The sequence below is a fragment of the Bacillus rossius genome, chromosome 7 (genome assembly GCF_032445375.1).
Source record: "Bacillus rossius redtenbacheri isolate Brsri chromosome 7, Brsri_v3, whole genome shotgun sequence".
NCBI lineage: Eukaryota > Metazoa > Arthropoda > Insecta > Phasmatodea > Bacillidae > Bacillus > Bacillus rossius.
The window spans coordinates 46,722,124-46,746,464 of record NC_086335.1 but is presented as its reverse complement, the minus strand read 5'-3'; the positions used below and the strand labels follow the sequence as shown (position 1 = coordinate 46,746,464).

The following is a 24,341-nucleotide window of genomic DNA, read 5'->3' as shown; positions in this document are numbered from 1 at the left end:
CCCTGGCAGATTCTTGAAACCCCCCCCCCCCCCAATTGTTAGTTTTCAAGACCCGGTGACCAAGCTAGCCTTGGCTAGAACTAACCGCTAGGGCCACTGCCAGGAAACTGGAGGGCCTCGGAGTTGCCTCGGTACCTCCCCAGACCGCTAGGCAGAGCTCAGACGGTTTACAGCCCTTTAGACCCGGGTGGCCTACCCCTGTCATGCCATCAGCGGCTTTCTCAGTCTTTACCATTACCACGGGCCTTGTCCTCATTCACTACGAGAGAACTTTCGGGACCCAGACACGGGCGCTCGGCAGTCGAACCCCCCAGAAAGGTTTCAGTTGCATCTGCTGTTGCCTGCAGACGGCAGAATCCCAGCCCAGGACAGTGAGGCAGGGCCTTTGGGAAACTGTTCTGCAGTCGTTCTCCCCGCCAGATCTCGCTCGCCGTGGGAGGTGAGGACGGGGGCGGGCGCTGCGCCGGACGAGGAGGTAAGTACAGGGTGCAAGGAGGAGGAGCGAATGATTGGTTTACGGAGGGGGTGAGGAAGGGGAGGGGGGGCGACAGGTCATCGACCACCGGTAGCGGAGTGAGGTGCCCGCGTGCAGACACGGTCAATTCCCCGATTAAAGCAAGCGCTCGATGCATGCTACCCTTCTTGTACGGGTGAAACCCTGCATGATTAGGCGTGTAGGCTCCGGCCGGAGACGCGCCAGGGGCGGTATTACAAGACGTCCGGGTAAAGTCCCGTCTACAATAGCAATGTCTTAAACTGTGTCCGAAGGACACTCGTCGATGATTGGTCCACGTGACCCTCTGACGTCATGCGTCAAGTGGGCGAAGGTCCGAACCTACCTGGTTCGAAGACATTCGTCAATTTGAACTTTTTGTCGGACACAGAAAAAGAACAGAACAGTCACGATATTTGAATTTCCGGTTCCCGTTTGAAATGCGATATGAGTTCATTTTTTAGCATTTTACATTTGCCACTTTGCCTTACTGAATAAATATATTATATTGAACTCCCTCAACTTTCATAAGTTCAATCTCAAACTACAAAGCATCAAAACAACAAACAAAAACATTTGGTTTGGCACATTTACTGCGCGCTGGTTACAACATTAGAAATCAATACATTCGGATATCGGACATCGCAATTGTGGACAGGGCAGTTTTCGGTGAGACAATGTGACATCACTCACATTCGGATAAGGACACGGACCACGCACAGGTTCGGATTATTGTAGACGGGCTCTAAGGTAGCGAATAACCACTGCCTTGTTGGGACACAACCGTAACCTAGCTCTCGGGCCGTAGTCCAGATCATGTCCGAACCGAATTCCAGTAAGGGAGCAGATCGGAAGCATTTTTAATAACCGGTTCCCTGCGCGCGACTAGAAACAGTGCCACATCTTGACGTGTCTTCACACAACATTTGTTTATTTACAGTTACATGCGAGTAATGGAAGACAAAAAAAAAATCAGTGTGTCTGGTTTACATCTGACGAAGTCTTCTTTAGTTCTTATCAACATTTGGTAACACAATTTTGGTAAGTGAAAAATATTTAATGGCATAGAGGATATATTATTAATATATTATATACACACATACATAATATTAAGCTCACCAGCGCCGAGTCTACGAGGTATGATCAAAAAATACTGTGAATTAATTTACATAGCAGTAACTGCTGACGCTACATCTATTTGAAGAAATAATCCCCATGGCCTACGTGGTATACAGGCCTGCCTAATCCGCGTATATATATATATATATATATATATATATATATATATATATATATATATATATACATTAACATTCTGCACACACAGATTACGAACCTTTATAGTTTCACGATGATAATTCTGATAGCCTGATCCGTTAAAGATAGAACAAGTTGTGACCTGTCAGTCGGCTTCCAGAGCAGGAAGAGTGAGGTCGTGTTTACCGTGTCTGACGCGCATCATGGTTTTCCATTGATTGATTTCTTAGCGACAACATTTTTATCCTTGTTAATTGGCACAACCTGCTTACTTCTCTCCTAGCTGGGAATCGTTGGCTTACGGTCGTAGAGGGGCGTGTCCAAATAACTGCGGTCCAATCTTGAACATTGGACCCAAACATATGGGCTGATTTTGGCTTGTTTTCTGTGTGTTTGTGTGCTCATTTTTCTTAGTTCATTCTTCCGGTTTTCTTTGTGGCATACAGTGAAAACCAGCCATAGCGTATGGTCAAAATAATGTTTTAAATCGATTTTCCCATTTTCAAGAATCATTCAAAGAACGTTTAAAAAATGTACGAAATAACGTTCGTATTTACAGATAACGGTACCCGAGTTCTGAATTTATTTTATAAATAAGATAAACAGGCCCTTGGAAGAATGAAGTGAGTTATTGTTGCTGTGGACTTCTTGTTTGAATCAAGTGATCACATTGTCCCGTAAATGAACTAATTTGTCCGTAAATACCCACAAAGATTCCCGGGTGGTATGTAACCAGCATTCTTCGCATAATTAAACTGAACACATTTTTTTACGGTGTATCGAAGTTCATCTGTGCGGACAATAGCAGCGAGAGTTATCAAACCTGCGTCGAGCGAGTTAAAAACACGTGTACATTGCCGATGCCCGAAACTATTCTTCCTCCCCCTCTCCCCGAATCCTGTAAAACACATTTCCTTCGTCTCGCCCATACCTGCTGAACAAATTAGTTTTTTTTTACATGCCGCCTCTAATCCCCCCCTACCCCCCGATCCTTATTCCTCCCCCTCCAGCCTTTCTTCATCTCCTTTGCCCGCTCTTTGCGCATCCTTTTTCTCGTGTCGTCCGTGGCGAAGCCTGCGCGGTCGTATTCAAGTCCACGTAACTCGTGAGAAGATGGGTCTTGTTCTCGTTCTTTCTGCTCTTTTTCTTTATTTCCTTTTTTTTTTTTTTAAAAAAAAAAAGAGCTCGTTCTTTCCCTGCCCACTCCTCCTTCACTTTGCCCCTCCGTCCACCTTACACATACAGTTCTCCCATTTACGTCCCACCTAATTTTATTATTTTTTTGTTTGACCGGCGCGGCCGGGCCAGGGCCCTTCGCGGCGTGATGGCGGGGCGACAGAAGGAGCGGGAGAGAACAAAAGGGCTGAGGTCGCTCTTCGGTGCCGCGGACTCGCGTACAGTCGCCGCCGAGCGAAACTGGGGCCTGGTGCGTCCGTGCCTTATCGTGGCGCGGGATATTAAATTAAAAAAAAATTTTAAAAAATAAAAAATTGTTTGCACATACTTAATGCGCGCGCGTAAACAGTTTTACTTTACTCGACGAAATAAAAAAAAACTTTAAATTTTCTATCAAATAATTTATATAAATAAAATATAAACAGTTTTTTTTTGGGGGGGGGGGAATTATAAACATGGTTGGTAAAATATAAATTCAATAAATTTAATTTTTTAAATTAAATACTCCGTATTCAAAATTAAATATGATCACAAGTATAAAATTAATCATTGTAGGCTATGTAGTAAAATAACCGGGATAAATTAAATTAATAATGAAAATCAATCGATCAGCTGAATGTTTTAATAATTAATTTATTTTAATTATTTATTTGTTAATGTAATAATTTATTATGTAAATATATAATGCATACGGCATCATAACCTCACATAAGTACACTTGAAAAAGTTTGTAAACACTATTTATATCACTAATATTCACAATATATATAAGATTTTTTTTTTAAATTCATGACCCAGTATTTAATATCAATCACTAAAGTATGTGATTTAAAAGCATTTAGATAATTTTTAATTATATGTAGATTTTTTCATCCTGTTAAGTTTTGTTGCATGCTGCGCGCGCTTCTTATAAATTCTCTCTTTTAGCTTTATTTTTCATAACGTGTCTAAAAAAGCGTAACTTTAAAAAATTTTCAGCGAGTCTTTCGGTACTCGCCAGTGATGTGTAACAACTAAACTTAACGAGAAAATTCATGTGTTCTCATGTTGCAAAAACACTTATACCTAATTCCGAAACTCGGACACGAAACTTAACGTAGAAGTCTTTAAAATAATGCCGAGCGTGACTATTATACGCAAATTGTGCTTTTAACTACATTTCTGGACGCGAATCACACATAGTTTCATCGCCCGCCGCTAGATTTCGCTGCCGGGGCAGCCACGTTGACTATCAAACCATTCGATTAGCAGAGCGAAATATTAAACCAAATACGGCTCCGATAAAAGCGAAAAAGACTTGAAAAATATTGAACTCCGGCTTTGGACCTGATTTTGAACAAGTAATTTTTGTTAAAATACTGCCCATCTAGTTAAATTCATTAAGCAGGTAAAACTATAAAGTTTCCCTTTATCATTGTGAAATTTGGTTAGAGCCATTCACCATAGATAGCATCACCGTATTTGTTACACATTTCCGTTTGGTTTACTTCCATCGTATTCACGAAATTACTCCCGCCAAATGCTGTATAACGAGAGCTAAGATGTTACACATTGATAATGCTGCACCGGTACTGCATAATAATTTGTAATAGCCCATCGCTACCGATGTATACAAATATTCTGTTTAATTAATACCAGTTTTTTTTTAAAAAAAAAAACAGTGATTTCAGAAACAAATAAGATGTTAAATCCTGGTTCCGGTTTATTAAATTATTAGAAAACTATTCCCTACATTTGGCTGAAGGAACGTCCAATGTTGACAATACTATAAGCATTGAGGATGAAATACTTGTTTCACGTTCTATTTACTTTGCAGTCGAAAAAAAAAAAGATATCATGGCTGTTTCGTCGTGGCTATAGTTGGTGGTATATTGTGAAAATGTTTTGCGCCAAGATAGTTTGCAGTTCACTGTAACTACTTTCTTACTCTTAAGGTCGAAGGAAATTTTTTTTTACGTTGCAGTGCGTGTTTCCTCATGAGCCGAGTGAAGTGCGGAAAGTGTTTCTTTCACCGATCCGAGCCAATAAAAAGAAAGCGTGTTGCAATGCAGTCGGGATTCCACCGCGATGAATCACCATCTCTGATGATGATGATGATGATGATGATGATGATGATGATGATGATGATGATGATGCAGGTTCCTTGACAACCATGGACCGTGGCTCGATTCCAGGGGGGCTCACGTGGGCGAATTTTTTTTTCCTAACGAAACTTATTCTAGGTGTACTGTGTTAAGAGGGGTCAGGCCATAGGCTATATCTGAAAGACTGGAAACTCAACTTTTTTTTCTGTACACACATACAATCACCGACTACACTGGCATCTACGAACATGCAAATGAATATTATATATGTATTAACTATACCTTACCGAACATGCTTAGTTTAATAAATGAAATAATTGCTTTGCGTGACCAAACTAGCAAAAACAGAATTTTAAATAGTTTGTTTATTCCTATGTACTATTAGTCTAAACACAAGTTGTCCTAACAGAATTCATCCACCTTGGGAACATATCAGTTTTTATCAAGTGAGAGTATCTCGCGTTTATTTTTTCCACAGCCATTTAAATTTTATGAGTACATTTGTCCCGCAGTATGTATATAATTACGAGATGTTTTGTTGCGGTAGTGGTGATAGGATATAATCACGAGTCGCCCAGAACACCAAATTACATTCACAAAACTAAGGAAAAACAAAACATATTTTTCATAAGAGGGCTATGTTAAACCACGCCATCGCCGCAACGTGTTTACGCCTAGATTCCTTCACGAGTCCTCCGCTATTACCGCCATGATAACGTCGTTAGTCACTTAATGTGCGGTGCATTTTGAAATAAACAAAAAAAAAAAAAAAGTATATCTCCCCGATCTATGAATACGTTTAGGAACATAACAAGTAATATAAAGAGGGCTTATTTTATTAGAGCAAACCGTCGTTGGTTGTAGTTAAAATTTATCCTCACAGTAAAGTAAACCAAGGTTTTTTTTTCCTACGCATAGTCATGCTACAAGACCTGCAAGATTATAGTTAACTCAGAATTTTAAACCAGTTCGTTGCTCATTAATATGAGTCTTGCAACAGGGACGGAATTGTATGTGTGACCCTCGCCACTAGGAAGAGGTTGGGTTGCGATCGCTGACAAACAATTTTCCACATAAAATATGTAACATTTAAACACAGAAGTAGTTAAAAAAAAAAATTTGAGCTAGTCGTTCAGTACTCGACAGAGATGTGTAACATGTAACCTCGGTAACTAGCAAATTCATGTGTTCTCATGTTGCTAATACACTTATAATACGAAACTCGAACATGAAATATAACTTAGAATTCTTTTTTTTTAAATAATGCCGAGCGTGATAAATATACGCAAAATGTCATGTTTACTATATTTACGAACGCGAATCACGCGTAGTTTCCGCACCGCCGCACAGTGGGGCCAAATCCGAATTCCCTGGCCAAAAGTCAAAAAGGTTTGACAGTTGGCGCGAATTATCGTACTCGGGGGTTTTCAGGGTCGCTGAGTTCAAATCCATTGTTGTTACATCGAAATTCGAAATATTTACTTCGAAATTACTTCGAAAACGGCGAAAATGTGCCTTTGACGCAGAAAACTCTGTATTTGCTGGGTTTCTGAGGTCCCTAATTGTACATCTTTAAATGTTACGTCAAAATTTAATAACATTACTTCGAATTTTAATCAAAATTACTTCGAAAATACCACAACATTGATAGTAGCGTTAAAAAATTGTCCCCTGAATGATTTCGAGGTCGCTGAATTCAATTTGTTTATTTTTACATAAAATTCGAACTAGTTACTTCGAAACTACTTTGAAACAGCCAAAAAGAAGCGTTTGACGCAGAAAACGGGATTTGGTTGGGTTCCCAACAAAACTGATAGCAAACCTGTTAATTTTGCTTTCAAAATTCGAGATGACTTCTCCGCAATTTGTTCGGAATAACTTCGGAAGTGTCAAAACATTATTTGCACGTAAAAAGTAGAGCCTCGGGGTTTTTGAGGCTGCTTGGTTCAAATACCATAAAACTTATTTTAAACTCGCAGTTTTTACCTTTAAATGTGAAGTGGTCATTTGGAAATTGATTTGAAATATTGAAAAGTATAAGACTGACGAAGGCTGAAGGCAGTGATTGCAAATCGTTTGCTTAGGTTTGTATTTGACACGCAAATCAAAAATAATTTTGTAAACTTTTTTAATACCATAAAAATTAAAATTAAATCGAAGCTAACAAGAAGCTTAAATTAACTAAGAAATTATTAATGCTTCCATATTTTTTAAAAATAAAAACTAAATAACAAAAATATATTTACTAAACAAGTAAAACAGTCGAATGATAATGAAATCTCTTTTGATGTGTAGCTGTCTTTGGCTAACATGGCAATGCAAGAAAAACCCTCAGTCTTCCTCAGATTCACTATCAAGAGTACTGGTATCACTTCTACTGTCATCATCAGGTTGTTTTAAGAGGGCAACAACATCCCCACTCAGGCTGCCTGAGAATCTTTTGGGAGTTTACCGTATAGCAGAGATAATCGGATCGGAGGAGGCGAGCATTAGATGAAAAACATCAGCATTTGTAGCTATACGTGAAACTTTCCGAGATCTATCTCTTCGGTAGTGGCGGAAATCTTTGTTCCTTTCCTCTTGAGCTTCCTCGCTCAGCATTCCGATGGGAAGCGGACAGTCTTTGATGATGAGTTGCAATTTGGTACTCGCCTAATCACTGGATGGCAGTGGTGCTATCTCTTCTGAAATTAGGAAGGTCAGGGTCGTCATTAGCACACCGTAGTAATTTGTTTAACATAGGTGCGAAGAAAAAACAATGCACTTTATTCCTAATAGTAGTCTTTAGTACTATCCAATGGCTTTCGCGTTTAGTGCTTTACAAAACTCGGTCTGGCATGGCGTCAGCCAGACAAATAAACAAAACCGTACGTGCGAAAATCTGAAGTACAACTAGCGCCAGGCAGCGCAGGGCGTGCTTGGAAAATCGTGCATCAAGTGTACACATGTCGTCTGCTAACACAATTGTAAGAAAATACATGCTTAACGCATTTAAATATATTGCAGATTAATGGTGATATGTTATAATGATTTATAACAATTATTGTTTGCAAATAGTCACGGTAAAAAATATTTATAAACGGTACATAACAAGTGACTATTTGTTACGCACGACTACTGTGCGTGGAGATCGGCAGCCACTCACAATGTTTGTTTACAGTCGGCTTTGTTTATTTCAGAACTCAGCTAAGAGTGAACAAAGAATAATAAAAAAACGATGATTCATCTTTGTTTACCACCTCCGAAACTTTCCAGTCAAAACACGAGAGCCAACAAAAACACGCGTGGCGGTCACCGTCGCTCGCAGCCCAGTTGAGTTTCTGCAGCTGAATATACTCCACGGGCAAATTAAAAATTATGTATCTTTCAAACTAGCAAGTTTGAGCTAATTCCGTTTTCAGGGCTATATAGGGTACATATTAGGGTACCTAAAAACACAAAAATCTGGTTGGGGGAAATCGGGGGAAATTTTGTAGCTCAAAGAACAGTTAGGTTTACTTAAATTTTACCGTTATTTTATTAAAATACGTTAATTTGCAAGGTAGTTGTAGCTTTCCCGATACGAAATATGTACCCTAAGAATCAGAAAAGAACGTAGATTAAGCTAGTACCTCTGAGAACTCTAAAATGTTGAACCAAAAGTGAGTGCATCAATCAATAAACGACGTATTTATTACCTGAATTTTATCTGAAAGTTGAGTTTTTTGTCTTCTCTCAATTACTGTGCAAAAACTATTCGTCATAACGAAGTGATTTGTGCAAATCTTGATGCCCTGGACACTTATATTTCAAAATATAACTTCAGGATTCGCGGGAAAAAAAAATCATTTTAAGACTTTTGGCCAGGGAATTCGGATTTGGCCCCACTGTGCGCCACTAGAATTCGTTGCCGGAGCAGCTACGTTGCCTATCGAATCATTCCATGTGCAGGCGGAAATTTTAAACTATGTAATGAAACGGCTCTGATAAAAGCGCAAAAAAAACTTGAATGATTACTGAAACCCTACTTTGGACCTGATTTTCGACCCGTAATTTTATTAAATTACTGTATATTCGTTAAAATTCATTAAACATTTAATACTTTAGAGTTTCAGCTTGTCTTTGTGAAATTTGGATCGCACCATCCGCCACAGATGGCAGCACCGTGTTTACACATTTTGTTCCATGCAACTTCCGTCCCATTCATGTCAATTAATTCACCGTTTCCTTCTTGTTTTAAAACCTGTCCCTGAAACCCAGTCACCGTACTCGGTCTCAGATTATCGTCCGATATCTGCCTTTCCAGTTCTGCCCAAGCTGCTGGTATAGCAGCACTTAGTCAAATGAGAGCTTAAAGAACTTAAATTTATCATCTTCTGGACAAACACCAGTCCGGGTTTAGAAATTTTTCACAGTACAAATTCTGCACCTGTAAATACGTATAATTGATGACGTCCAACGTTAAATTGAAAACAAACATGTTACGCTGCTTAATTTATTAGAATTTAAAAAAAAGCTTTTCATAATCTGTGTCACGGTATCCTCTGCGCCCAGCTGAAATATTATTTCGATTTCTCTGAGAATGCTGTGGCGTTGTTCACATAATGCTTATACAGCAGCTAACAGTATGTTGGATCTGGCAATTCATTGTCAGCCTGGAGCCTTGTCAGCTCAGCTATACCGTATGGTTCTGTGCTTGGCATGCTTTTATTTTCCTCACACATGAATGATCTTCCCTTATCCGTTCAGCACTATCGATACCACTAACATGCCGATAATTTACAAGTTTGCAAGTATTTTACACCTCAAGATTTCATTAATGGTGTAAGTAAGTTGAATATGTATGTTGATGGTGTTTTGAAATTGGCCGATAAAAAATGTTTTGCAAATTAATCATTTTAAGTCACAGGAAATAATGCTAGGGACTTATGATATGCTCTCTGTAATAAATTCACTTACCATTCCTGATATAATCTTAGATGAAATATTTGAATATTTTACCAACAGTAAAAAAAAAACTTAGGTATTACTCTTAATAGTTCACTTAATTGGTATTATAATATAATTTTGATCAGTATAAAGGCATTCTCCACACAAAAAAAATCAATAAAATAATAGCAATAACAAAGAAATAACTAATATTTTTGCGTGCATTGTTCCTGTAGGTAAAGATATTTCACGATGTATTTTGTGATTCTCAACACCGAAAACCATCATCAAGTAAAATAAATTTTGTTTATATTAGAAAAATTAATTATTTTATAAACGTTAATTATTTTAAGTTTGTGGTCAACATATATAATATCTTTCTGTTATACTATATTGCTATTCATCTCTGTTTTTTTTAATTTGTTTGTGGTCAACATATATAATATCTTTCTGTTATACTATCTTGCTATTCATCTCTGTTTTTTTTTAATTTGTTTATTGCCAGGAGGGTTTATCATTGTAGACGTTTCGGTTGGTCCGATGCATATTTGTACACCCAAAGGAAACCACGGCCAAAAAAAAAAAAATAAGGTTGACTAGAAATGACAAAGAAATAAAAGAGTGGCTGGAACTAGCTTTTAGAATGGATATTGTTGCGACAGCAGGATGACAGCGGTTCTTTCCTAATCACGACCATTATCGATGACAGTAACACAAAAAGAAAGAAAGGAACCATCGGTTATGGACGTCTTCTCCTCACAATCGGAAGCGCTTCGGGAGGAGCTATTCGGGCCGCATACCAACTTTCGGGTGCCCTTGGAACGCCGAAGGGCGACGGACGAGGTTCAAGGTCACGCCTCCGACGCCCTCTCTTCGAGGGTTTGGGCTTTTACTATTTTTGAACGAGAACCTCTACCTCCCCCCCTCTCCCAACCACACTTTTCCCTCCTTCCATAGCTACATGTGCTCGACATCTTGACGAACTTTCACAAATATTTGTGATGTCTTTCGGCGCCGTCTAACCGCCGGTTCAGACTCCAGCCCGAAAACAGCTGCAGGCCAGAGACGATTTCCAGTAGGACCTACCGTCAGACGAATTACTGAGTACGGTTGTAGGTACCAAATTGTGGTACCCACAATCCATATCGACTGCTAAATTAGGAACAGTTACTGAAATTCATTGTTTATTGTTTGGACACAGGCTAGAAAGCAAAGGCTTTTTGCAAAGGGAAAAGGGGAAGGGGCAAGGAGGGGCTGCTTCCCAATCCGAAGTGGAAAATAAATACATACAAAAATGTCTCAAAAAATTATTGTAAGTTTTTTGATCGTATTCAAACACTTTCAAATGGACTAATTTCGAAATAGATACACTCCTCCTTCATAAAAAAAAGTTAAATATTTGTTTTGAGATTAATACGCTTTTGCTTGAATGTGTAACCCCTTAAGTTTGAATCGCATTTTTATAGGGTCGTAGTTTGATACCCCTTCTAAAAGTACAATAAACCATTCATAAAATACCGCAATTTGTATGATCCAAACGTAATCTATCTGGAGAGAAGACATAACTGTCGAAGCAGACAAAAAACAGAACACAAATAATTGACTCTTTTGTGTACAAAGTTGTGGAGTTCAGTCAGGCTCCAGAAAATAATGCGAATATTGCTTATATTGTTTATACTGATGGTTTGTTCGTGCTTTAACACCTATTTTTTCCAATACATCTAATTGTTATACATTGTTGTTAGGATTACTATGCGTACAGATCATTTTGTTGCGTACTGAAATTTGGCCACTTACTCAGTGTACCGATTCGAGTGAGCTGTTACAGCTGATATTTTATTTTTTGCGTAATAAACATTATATAGAATAACATTCCAACAAAATAATTAAATTATAAAGGTCATGGCTCCACATCGTCAAGTATTAGACGTAAAGCGTGTGCTATGATGAAATTTTATGCGTTGAAATGTAATTGGTTATGACTTTAGCAAACAATTACCAAATGAAACGTGGAAATATCTGGGCCTCTTCATACGAGATGTGATCATAAAATACAGTGAATTAATTATTATAGCACCAACTGCTAAAGCTACATCTATTTGAAGTAATAAGCCCGATAGCCTAATCCGTTGAGACAGTCAGTGTCAAGTTTGAACAAGTTGTGACTTGTCTGACGGCTTCCAGAGCCGGAAGAGTGATGTCGTGTTATACGTAGGGGCATGCGTTTTTCGCGAAATAATCTGCTCGCTCGTTAGACTGCAACAAGGTATGCCATTGTTCCCTTGTGATTGGTGGCCGTCTGCGAGAGAAGCCATCGCCCTGTCTGGCCGGGCCATTCAGGACGAGTTTGCTCCGCACTGGGTGGCTGTGATTGGTGCGCCGACAGTAGACATGCACCTGGAATAAACCCAGCCAACCACGAGACACAGAAAATGCTATAGAGTTTTAGCACACAGCTGGTCGGAAAATCTTTTCGCGAAAATCACATGGCCCTAGTTATACGTAACTGTTGCGTATCATGGACAGAGACCCGAAAATTTCGCGGATGCGTCTGGCCTCAGGGTAGAATTCCAAGACGTAGGTGTGGTCAACCCTTGTTTGCTTTCCGATTGGTTGATTTCTTAGTGAGGACATTTTTATCATTGTTAATTGCTACTACCTAATTCGCTCGCTTCTCTCCTAACAGTAAATCGTTGGCCTTCGGTCGTAGAGGGGCGTGTCCAAATAACTGACATCCAATCATGAACACATTGCGAGAGTTTGAAGGTTGTCATTCTAACTTACGACTTAATGAATGCGCGAAATTTCTCTATTTATGATCACGGATATTGAACAACACGTGAATCTAAGTTTTGTTTATTTTTTTTCGGAACGGAGACCAGAAAAACTAGGTGATGCTGAAAAAATGAAGAAAAAAATGTTTCGACTTCATTTCCGACACTGAGATGGCCACCTCGGGGCATCTGAAGGACCTTCCGAAAGAAAAAAAAAACTGCTTTCCAGGAATGCTTTCCAATCGTGGAATCAACACTGGGATGAGGTGTGAGCATCGCTAGCGAATGAGGAGGTATTTTGAGGCAGATTATATCAAATTCGATGCAATCTTGTTACTTTGTTCGCGATGAAATTATTCACAGTATTTTATTGATCAGCCGCCGGCCGGCCGACTTCGCACTTCGCCGAGACCCGCAGGGCAGTGCAGGTCAAGAGTCCGCCAAGGTCGGGCCGCTGCCCCCCGTCAGCCCCTGGGAAGGAGGGGGGGGGAGTGGCTGTGTAATAAACTTTTCCCGGGAGTCGGACGGACCCGAGGGGGGAATCGAACCGCACATCTCCGCCGAAGGCAGGCGGAGAACAACTCCCGTGATGCCTCCTCGACACAAGCACTCACCGCCTCATTAACTCAACCCGGCACCCAGGGAGATGCAGGTGGGACGCTCCGCAAGGCGACGACGTCACTACGTATAGTGCGTTCCACCTTCCAATGACCGCGTTCAGGTACACAGGTTCTGACTTCTCGCTCTGCATGCATCTTCGAGGTTCGGGAGATCGGGCCTTTCAGACGTCGGTACAATCCATCACTTCGACGCAGGTCAACCTCGAAGGCCAAACAATAGTTTTATTTTCAATAGTTTGGCAATTTACTTTTCACAAAAAAGATTTCCAGACCAGGTGTGTGTTAAAACTTTGTAGCATTTTTCTGTGTTTCGTGGTTGGCCTGGGTTTATTTCAGTTACACGTACTACAGCCATCCAGTTTGAATGTTAATTCGTCCTGGATTACACGGCCAAATACGGCTATGGCTTCTCTTGCATACGGCCGCCTATTACTACAAGAATACAAACGCTATCTCAGGCGTACCTTATTGCAGTCTGATAAGCAATCAGTTTATTTCGCGAAAAATGCATGCCCTTGTTTATTAGACAATGGCCGAGCAAGTCTCCAGTCTAGTCAACAACATTGTTAAAATATGATATTAAGCGAACTAACGTGTTGAGCGCAATATAGTCTAACATATGAACGAGTACCTTTTTCTTACAGTACATAAGTAATGTTACCTTCCAGAAACGAGCAATGGTTCGTGTGCTATACTTAGACCACCAATTATTTCGGGAGTGCATTGGGTAGTGTGGTAGATTTTAAGCACTTGTACATATGCTTCACGTTGACGACTCTGAGCCGCTTTTAAACAGGAAGAAGTGGTTACCCATTCAAGTTTAACCCACTGTTATCGACCAAAGAGTATAGACAGGAAAAATCTGCGTATTCAATAACCTCTAGCATTGACCCTACGACGATCCTCTGCATATTCGGGCAAATGGCATCTATTCATTGGTTGCTGTTTCGTGAGACGTCTCAACTGGGTAACTTATGATTCGATATTTCTTTTTTTGAAGATTTCTCACTGGACCAGAGTCCTCTAGATAACTGTGATGCAATAACAGAAGCAGCACAACGGTATAAATAATTGAGTTTTTGTTATCACAATGTCAGTTCACAATTGTTTCTGGTCCCTACAAAAAATAAGCACTCTAAAAAAAGAGCTTGATTATACATAGGGCCATGCATTATTTGCAAAAAAAAATCTGAACGCTCACTACACTGCAATAAGTTATAGCCGCGCGAGCGTTTTCTTGCTGTAATTGGTTACCGTCTGCAAGAATCACAATTGCCCTTATTCGACCAGGCCATTCCGGACGCGTTTGCTTCCACACTGAATTTCCGTGTCTCGTGTACCAACAGTAGACACGTGCCTGAAAGAAACTCAACCGTTCACGTAACACAGACGATGCTGCAGTGCCTCGACTGGAAATCTTTTCGCGAAAATTACATGCCCTTCGATTATACATTGGCAAGTCCGGGTGTAAACTGGCGTGAAACGAATCCGCGAGGAAATCTTGATGTACTAGGTATACATCTGCAGCACGGGCCGACAATATGGCGCGGTTTGCAAAACGGACACGGGCTTCCAGAAGTTCGGTCCCGAGTGTTCCAGATCGACCGGGACTGACTGTACGGGGGCTCGGCGTCCCTCGCCCTGCCCGCCCCGGAGGCCGTACCGAGTCCGGAATGACGTCATCTCCGGGTCGCCGACGACGCGATGACCGCACGGTTTCGAAATGCAGAGTCGAAGCACATCACGATCGCCGCCCCGGGGCATACCGGCGCGAGCCCGACGGAGCTTCGACCATCGCCGAAAATTTCATCTCGCGACAGGCTAGGATCCAAACCCGTCTTACCTTCATCTTTGAATATATATATATATATATATATATATATATATATATATATATATATATATATATATATACTGTATAGAAGTCGCCAGCCCAGGTCAAAATTTATAATACGGTTTTGAGGTAGTTGGTTAATTCACCGCCGCAATCGCCACCATCTCTAGGGCATCGATTTGTGGTGGTCCCTAGCGGACAAGTGTCGAACTCTACAAACACCCCTTCCCCCCTCCCGTTGAACGACCTTGAGCTGCAGTGAATGATTGGTTTGGGGTGCGGGGAATGACAGCGGGCGACAGTGCTGCGCTCTAACGTGTAAATAACAACTTAAGACGATGCAGGACGTTACGGCAGCGCACTGCAGCGGTGAAGTTCCCATTCTGCTCATCATACGCTTCTGAAAAACGTAGAGTAAATCCTATCCACTCGCGACTTCTATACAGTATATATATTCAAAGCCTTCATGGTGTTTTAATGATTGGACCACAGTTCACCTGAAGGACACTTGAGCCAATGAAAAACCCCTCAACAAAAGAAGTATCGAATCAAAGGCGGCCCGGTAGCCAACGAGCAGGTATTATTTGCCCAAGTATAGGATCGTGGAGTCTATCCTAGAGTTCATTGAACCAGCGAGAGAAGTCGCCCTTATCTGACTGAGCCACTCGGGGCGCGTTCGCTTCCGCACTAAACTACTGTGATTGTTGATGCGACACTCGACATGTGCCTGAAAGAAACTCGCCCAAATCACGAAACACAAGACGATGCTAAAGTGCTTTAACACTCAGTTTGTCTGGAAAAAATTTTTTTTCGCGAAAAATACATGCCCCTAATTATTAGGAGCAGGCATTTTTCGCGAATAAATCTGAACGCCTATTAGACTGCAATAAGGTATGCTTGCAGCACCGTTTTCTTCCCTGTGATTGGCGGCAGTCTGAGAGAGACGTCGTTGCCTTGTTTGACCGAGCCACACAGGTTGCGTTTTCTTTCGCACTATATTAGATTGATTGGTGTTGTGACAAGCGACATGTACCTGAAAGATTCACACCCAGTCACTAAACACAGACGACATTACAGTGTTTTAACTTATAACTAGAGACCGGAAAAATTCGCGGATTCATTTCGTGATAGGCTGAAATTCAAACATTTGTACAATTCTGCTGGTTCTGCTATTGGTTCGCAGTTTAACTGGAGCTCTGTGGGCCAATGAGAGACTATCGACCAAAGAAGCATCGAATCACAAGCTACCCAGTGGAGACGCCTCACAATTTAGTACGCAATAAACACGCGTGTTTACTTGAGCAATGCAGAGGATAATGGAGGTTATCCTAGAGTTCATTGAATCCGCGAATTTTTCCGGTCCCTACTTATAACGAGTCTAGAAACCTTTTCGCGAAATATGCATGGCCATACTAATCATTAATATCGAAAATTTAAATTCAAAAATCGGGTTCACTGACCGCCACCGAGTGAAGCGGCTTATCTCTGAGAAACTACTCTCCTGCTGTCACGCCGTGCCTCCAGGCGAGTCACGATGCGGTCCGCCCAGGGACGAATTCGTCCACTGCCCATCTCTGCGTCGGAGGTCAGTCAGCTATGACCCCTGGCGAGTCGTTCGACGAGTGATGGCACTCGCTCTGCGAGCACCTAGCCGGCGTAGCTTGATCCCGACCAACAACCCTCTGTGGACCTTGGCGATCCTTCTCGCGGTGTCGGTGCCGGTGTTGCGGGTCCGGGATACCACCACTCGCCCAGCGTGTAGTCACTCGCCGGTGGAGGACTCCAGCTCCGTGACCCACGGCCATGTTTCTCCATCGTGCCGACCGACCAGCGCCCTAAATATCTCGGCAAAGTTCGGGTTACGATTTCCCCCTCTACAATTTTTCTGGCAGCGAAGATGAGATTTGAAAACTGCAACGTAACAACAAACACTTCATATTTCTAACAAATTTATAAATAAAAACACAGAGTTTATAAGACAATATACTTTCCAGATATTTCAATGTTGATAAAAGTATTTATAAAAATCTTAAGTAATTTTGAAAGTGCCCGAGCAAGCGAAAAATGTTCATTTATTAAATTATTTTTACGGGATATTTGAAGTGAAATGTTTAGCGTTGTTTGCACGTGGACGGTCATTGTATTATTGAAATAATGGCTGCTCGGCGATCTCGTGTGAGTGAGAGGTAAATTAAAATGTTGCTTTATTTTATGGAGGAGCACCTCGAATTCTTGCGGAGAAAATTTTCATCGAATTCCACGACTGCAACAAAATACACACGCTGAGTTATTGTTGAAACTGTTGATATCTGAAACAGGCGAATAATTTATGAATATGTATTTTGAAAGTTGGGTTATTTTTCAATTTTCTTGCATAAAGTCTTCGTTATAATATTATTATAGAAAGAACGTCTTTACATTCCCACTTAGTTATTATGTATCTGGATCACTACTTACATTATATAATTTTTCAATTTATTTGATTGGATAGAAGTCGCTTCCATATGAAGAAATACTTTCGTGATTTTGGGGCGTTATTCAAGTAGTTGGCCTAACAGTCACGTGATGGCAGGGCTTGCGGAAGTGCGAGGCAGTAGCGCGCAGCGGCCGGTAGGACTACTACAACACTTTATCGGGATTAAGTTTCGCGTCCACTACCGTTTCCTGAGTGGTAAAAGTAATTACTGAAGATATTTTATCATGTTTTATGTACGTATGTTAGGTCAACTACTTGAATAACGCCCCAAACATGTTCAATGCTACTGGGAAAACATTTCATTTTACAAAATATTAAACACAATTGACACCTACGTAAAATATCATAAAAATATATCATGCCCAAAAATGTACTATTTTCGACAATGTTTAACTATTTGTGTACACATAAACGTCGGACTGGCCTCGGCACACTTCTGGCGTCGTCGATCGTCGAAGCGAGTCTCCTGGTGACTCCCGGTGACTGCTGGTGAACTGGGTGCCAAGTCACCTGCTTGGTGTTCTTAAACACTCTTTGGTTGCGAGACCGAGAATATTGCAGTACAACCCAGGAAACTTTTGGGGTCACTGATCCCGTGTCTGTTTCTGTTGCGTCATACCTGATTCCCCCCAAAATAACTACCATACGTGAAAAAATATATGTGTTTCTCCCAATCATAAGGATAAAAAGAAGTTACAATTACTAGCAGACTGTCTTGGCTCATAAACATTTTCGTGATAAATCATCATTCAAGCCATTTTTTCGCGGAAAAAGTCTGATCGCTCATTGGACTGCAATAATGTTAATACCCGCGCGCTAGCGATTGTTCCGTTGTAATTGGCGGCCGTCTTCAGGAGAAGCCATTGTTCTATGTATTCGCCTGGGCCATTCGGGACGCGTTTGCTTCCGCGGTGGATGGCTGAGTTTTGGTGCGCTGGCGATAAGACATGCACCTGAAAGGAACAGCCAGCCAGCCAGGAAACACAGACAATGCTACGTAGTTTTTTTTTTTAACACACAGCTGGTCCGAAAATGTTTTCGCGAAAAAAATATACACGGCCCGCTCTGATCTTCAACTCTTAAACTGTTTTTACGATCTACCCCCGTCGCATGTTAAGTCAATTCGAGAAGGGGAAAAAAAAAAAGAGGTTCACCAACGTATTCTGCAGATCTTGGTGACTCTTGGTGACTGCAGCATGTAATCTACTCACTTCCTCGTTCTTTGCAGTTCAATGAGCCGATCGGGAGGAGGGTTGGTGAGGGGGGGGGGGGGTGTTGTCACAGAAGGTTAACAATCGCGTGTCGAGCCAGCGGTTCACGTTCAGGTGGCCGCCCCTAATGAGAGCGGACGGAGGGGGGAAGCCGCAGTTGGCCGGGCGGACGGAGGAGGGTGTCACCTAGGTGTAGAAGGAGGGGAGGCGGGGGGAAAGGTACTCACGAAGAGGTGTGAGTATGTGTGTGTGTGTGTGTTTCGACAGGTGAGCCCGGACCACCTCGCTCGCGTGCTTAATTCAGGTCGCGTCCACCGACTGGCTGTTCGATCACCTGGCTGTCGCGCCGTGCCGGTCGAACGGTGAGTAGACAGACTCGTTCGGGCTTTCTCTATTGTGGTGTCTTCTGATGCCGGGACCAAACCCCGCACTCTCACACACAAACAATTCTTTTTTTTTTTTTTCATTGGCTGCTTCGTCATTTTTACCTTCTGACTAAAATTCCATATGAAGAGACCTGAAAAATTCGCGGGTTCATTCCGTGTTACGCTAAAATTCAAATAATTATACCTTAGTGCTACTTCTGTCATCGGTCCACTGTTAATCTGGAGGACTGAGGGCCAATTAGAGACCCTCACTCATAGAAGTGTCGAATCACAGGCCACCCAGTCGAGACGACTCACAAGTCAGAAGCCAATGAACAGTTGGCGTTTGCCCGAGTGTGTAGAGGATGTTGGAGTCTATCCTGGAGGTCATTGAACCTGCGAATTTTTCCGGTTTCCATCCATATGTATAGGGACCGGAAAAATTCGCGGTTTCGATGACCTTCAGGACAGACTATACAGTCCTATGTATACTAAGGAAAATAACGCCAGTTCATTGGCTGCTGACCTGTGAGTCATCTCTACTGGTTTGTCTGTTGGTCCAGGGTTTCACATTGGCTTAGAGCCGTGGAGACGAACACTGAGCTAATAGTAAAGGCAGCTTAAAAGTATAATTATGTGAATTCCACCGCGTCACGAAAAGAATTCGCGAATTTTTTCGGTCGCTACATATGTATTAACTGGAAAAAATTCGCGACAGACTCCACTCGGATCAAATTACATCTGCTCATTGGCTCGTGATTCGATACGTATTTTTGTTTAGGGTTTTTCGTTGGCTCAGAGTCCTTCGGGTGAACTGTGGTCAAATCACCGAAGCAGCATGAAGGTCAATGAGTTTGGATTGGATTGCGCGGAATTTTTTTCGCTCTCTATAAATTAACATATTCAAAACACATGAGACGAAAACTACTAAATTTTCAGAAAAAAAAAATATTTTCCACGTAGCACGGAAATTCGAACTCATAATTTGGCGTACCTTCTACACTGTAGTTTTTTTTTGTAAATGGAACAAATATTTATTTTAAATTATATATATTTGTAAATGTGTACATTTTCACTGATTCACTGCAAAATAGTGTTCGAAGTAATACTGTGTTCGGATTCTTAACCGGGCATTTATGCTTTGTGTTTTTCCAGTACCTCCAATAGTTAAAGTTATTTGTAAACCGTTCCTTCATAGCCTTCCGGCATTTATTCCGCACATTAATAGGCATAATAAAACGAGCTAAAGTTAAATTATTGAATATTATATTATCTTTTATGTGATTAAAAAAATTCTTGGTTAAAACATCAATTATAATATAAAATTATGTGCCAATTTACGTAAGAAATACTCACTATTATCTCGAAAAACTTATTTCACATATGCAAAATCAGCCATAGCCATGTGTTGTACAAAGTTACAACATCTTGCTTGTTGACCAAAAACTATTTTTCGGTAACTGGTTTCAAAGGAATGTTTTGTAAAAGTACATTTATTTGGTTTCTGTGTAAGGATAATCATTTATCTCTAACTAAGCAGAACACTTCACTTATTTAAGGCGCATTCTGTGGTTAACAAAAAAAAGTTAGATTCACAGTAATTTCTAACATAGTTCATGTTCGGACAAGAAAGATAATGCCCCTGCGATATAAATATGTAATGCGTATTTCAGAAGTTAGTACGTAGCTACGGAAAAAAGAGACTTTGTCGTTCATCGAGGTATTCTGGGCTCTCTCAGTGGGGCGGAGCTGGAGCTAAGTGCGGAGATAATCGCCGCGAGCCCCTGACTTCGGAGAATGCTGCACTCTTTAAAGTGCCCCATCTGCACGGATAAACTCCGCAGTAACTTTTCACTTACCTGAAGTTCGACGAGGAGGTAGAACGAGTTAGGTTCGTGTAGGATGAGCTTTACGTCGTCCGAAAGGTTACTTTACTATCCTGAGGATGAAAGTAGGCGCATTTTACGAAAACTGCGATAATTGATATAGTTGACAAAATTTTAATACGCTGAAAAGTAAATTAATAAAGAGAGTAATTTTGTTTACAATCTCTTCGGTAAACGTTTGTGACATAAGAACTTATCTTTATTTTTACATCTACACGTGAAATTGATCACCAGATCACATAGAAATTCCAGCTTCTGATCCTCTGTAAACTCGTGTAACGATGGGAGGAGGCTTTCTAAAAATGCTCTATCTGCATTTTGTTCGTGTTGGATAGATCTTGGGCATTCTATTGGAGCTTTCATGTAATTTATTATTGCTGACTCAAGAGCCTGCTTTCGACCCTTGCCATCGGTTCTGTAGTGTGGTCGACGCAGAGTTATTGTTGACCCGGCATCTGTTGGTGTGTCCCGTTCCTCTGGTTGGTCTGGATCATCTTGCTCATCTTCTTCACCACCTATACTGGACTGCGTCTCTGTAGGGTAGCCAGTAGTAGAACGCAGAAAAGACAACTGCCGTGCATAAATGTAGAGTCGTCCAGAGTCTGCAGCTTGGCCGGATTTCGTCTTCCTCCGCATGCTTTTCATAAAGTTGTTCTTAATATTCCTCCATTTTTTCACATATTTGTTACCTGAAACGTAAACATAAAATGTAATATTCACACATAAACCAAGCACAGATACAACATATTGCATTGTGATATATTTTGTCTCCAGGTATTTGGGTAGCGGATGCAACCAGCTTGACCTGCATTTGCAGTACAGGATAGGTCACTCGACATTAATAAAAGATAATACGAACAGCGTGCAAAGCTATTTGGGATGTACTGAAGACGGAATGCTTTCCTGAACTTACTGAAGGACAATGGAAACAAATAGCTGCTGGTTTTGGAAAGTATGCTCAATATCCACATTGCTTCAGGCGCGGTTGATGGCAAGCATGTTAGGATTAGAAAACCGAACATGAGTGGCTCACTCTTTCATAATTATAAGAACTATTTCTCAGTAGTACTATTAGCTGTTGCAGATGCTAATTACTTGTTTCTCTACATTGATGTTGGCTTGTTTGGCAAAGACTCTGACAGTACAATATTTGAACGATCTTTTTATAGTAAGCTCCAAAATAATTCATTTAATATTCCTAGGGGACAACCACTTTCAAGGAATGTAATGAGGCCTTACAGTGGCAAAGTTTTGTCAGACAAAATCGTATTTTTAATTACAGATTATCGCGTGCACGCAGGTATTTGGAGAGTGCGTTTGGCATACTCTCAAAAAGTGGCTGGTTTTTCACGAGCCCATTAATGTAAAATTGGATTTTGCTAAATCAATAATTAAAACATGCTGTATTCTTCACAATTTTGTACGCAGTATAGATGGTTACAGCCTCCAGGATGCACAGAGTGTACAAGGGATGGATGATGTAACACATAATGACACAAATGGATGTAGAGGTGCACTCCACTGCAACCAAATACGAAACACACTTTCTGAGTATTTTTCCTCGCCTGTTGGCAGTGTACCTACCATGGCAACAGAGTTCAACATCTAATATGTCTTCAAATTCACGTGATGCTGCCATCTCACTTTGCGGCAATCGACCGCACGTGTGCACTGCTCGATTGACACCAATGTACTAAGGAACGTAGTTGGACGTGCGGCGCCGCAGCTGTGTGTGCATTATTTCTTATCAGTCAAGCCTTCCGAGAACGCATCTCCGGCGCCGCAGCGGCACCGCGCGGACAATGTCCGCACGTGTGCACCGGGCCTTAAGTCGCCTCGACCCACGTCGGGCTGGTGACCGCCGGAGACCCTGAGGAGGTACGGCAAAGGGGGCGAGGTAAAAAAAGGGGGGAAGAACAGAGAGAGACAATTAACTTTCGCGGACTTGTCCTCTGGTCGCGTCCGGGTCGGGTCTACCCAGGTCTCTCCCCCCCCCCCCTCCTCCGCCAAACCCAACCGGAGACCTTGACCTTGACATCGCTACCGTCTCGACGAGGGCGATGGGTGCTCCATTCAGCCCGTGCCCGGCTCAACCGGTCCGCTGCTTGCCAGTTTCTTTTTTTTTGTTTATTTATTTATTTTTTTTAACTTCTCCGCGTCGCCCATCTCTCCCCTCCCTTCCTCTCTTCAACATATCCCCCCCCTCCCCCCCACCCAAACCGTCGGAATTCCCTAACTTTTATATGGCCGAAGGTCATCCGCCACCCTCCTCCCCTCGACGACCCACGTCATGGCGTGATCCTGTGCTGGTTCCTCCGGCGGCGCCCACAGGTGCCCCGTTGATAGCATCCCTCTTCCACTCCTTCGACCCATTCCACACCCCCTTCCCCCTACACTCCCACCCCCCACGTGATTACCGAAGGGGTCAGTAACCCCCAACACATACTCTCGCTCGTGCACAGAGGTCGACACTCAGCTGAACACAAACCATTCACCGAAGATCAGCAAGATTAGCTTCGTTATTTGAAGAGAGGCTAGAATGCGTACAAAATGCTTTTACAAAACATTCCTTTGGAAACAAGTTGCCAAGAAATAGTTTTTAACTACTACAAGAAATATATTGTAACTTTGTACAACACTTGGCTATGGTTAGTTTTGCATACATGAAATACGTTCTTTCGAGATAATGCTAAGTATTTCTTAATGAAAATTATTGCATAATTTTATATTTTAATTGATTTATCATTCAAGCTTTGAACATTTGAACAAATTAATTTTTTTAAATCGTAGAATGCTTATTTTGTGCGCATTTAATACCGGAAAACTATTCAGGGAACGGTATTGAGGTACTGGGACAACACAAAGCATAAATTCCCTGGTAATAATCTGAACCCAGTATTACTGCGAACGGTTGTTTTCGTGTTAATGTACAAAATTTACAAATATCTGTGATTTTACATGAATAATTCTGTTCCATTTACGAAGAAAAAAAAATCCAGTTTACCATCATACACTTTTCAATACAATCTCATTCGAACATGGCCACCTTTTTGACACGTTGTAACGGCCAAGGAACCAATACAAATGTTACAATTTACATAACACAATCACGTGCAGTCGGACTGAGGTTATAACTGAGGCGGAAGCCAATGAATAGTTGACACTGACTTTTTGACGTAATAGGGTTTGTGAGATGTTTATATTGGCACCAGTTAATAAATTGGGACAAAATGTCGCTGTTTCCATGCCTCTACGAT

General features: G+C 41.4%; 1 protein-coding gene and 1 long non-coding RNA gene across 5 annotated transcripts in view; both read right to left on the bottom strand.

The window, feature by feature from the left end:
• LOC134533967 (zinc finger MIZ domain-containing protein 2-like) overlaps nt 1–16,657 on the bottom strand; it is a 287,873-nt gene extending 271,216 nt beyond the window's left edge. The window contains exon 1 of one of the 3 annotated variants that reach the window (XM_063371813.1): nt 16,607–16,657. The gene's annotated coding sequence lies outside the window, so the exon portion shown is untranslated. The remainder of the gene's footprint in view (nt 1–16,606) is intronic. The other 2 variants (XM_063371812.1, XM_063371814.1) reach the window with 2 other exon arrangements.
• A 4,600-nt stretch (nt 16,658–21,257) lies between these two features.
• The window catches only part of LOC134534453 (uncharacterized), a 419,496-nt gene continuing 416,412 nt past the window's right edge, over nt 21,258–24,341 (bottom strand). For both annotated transcript variants that reach the window (XR_010075497.1, XR_010075496.1), the window contains one exon: nt 21,258–21,773. This is a non-coding gene — a long non-coding RNA (uncharacterized LOC134534453). The remainder of the gene's footprint in view (nt 21,774–24,341) is intronic.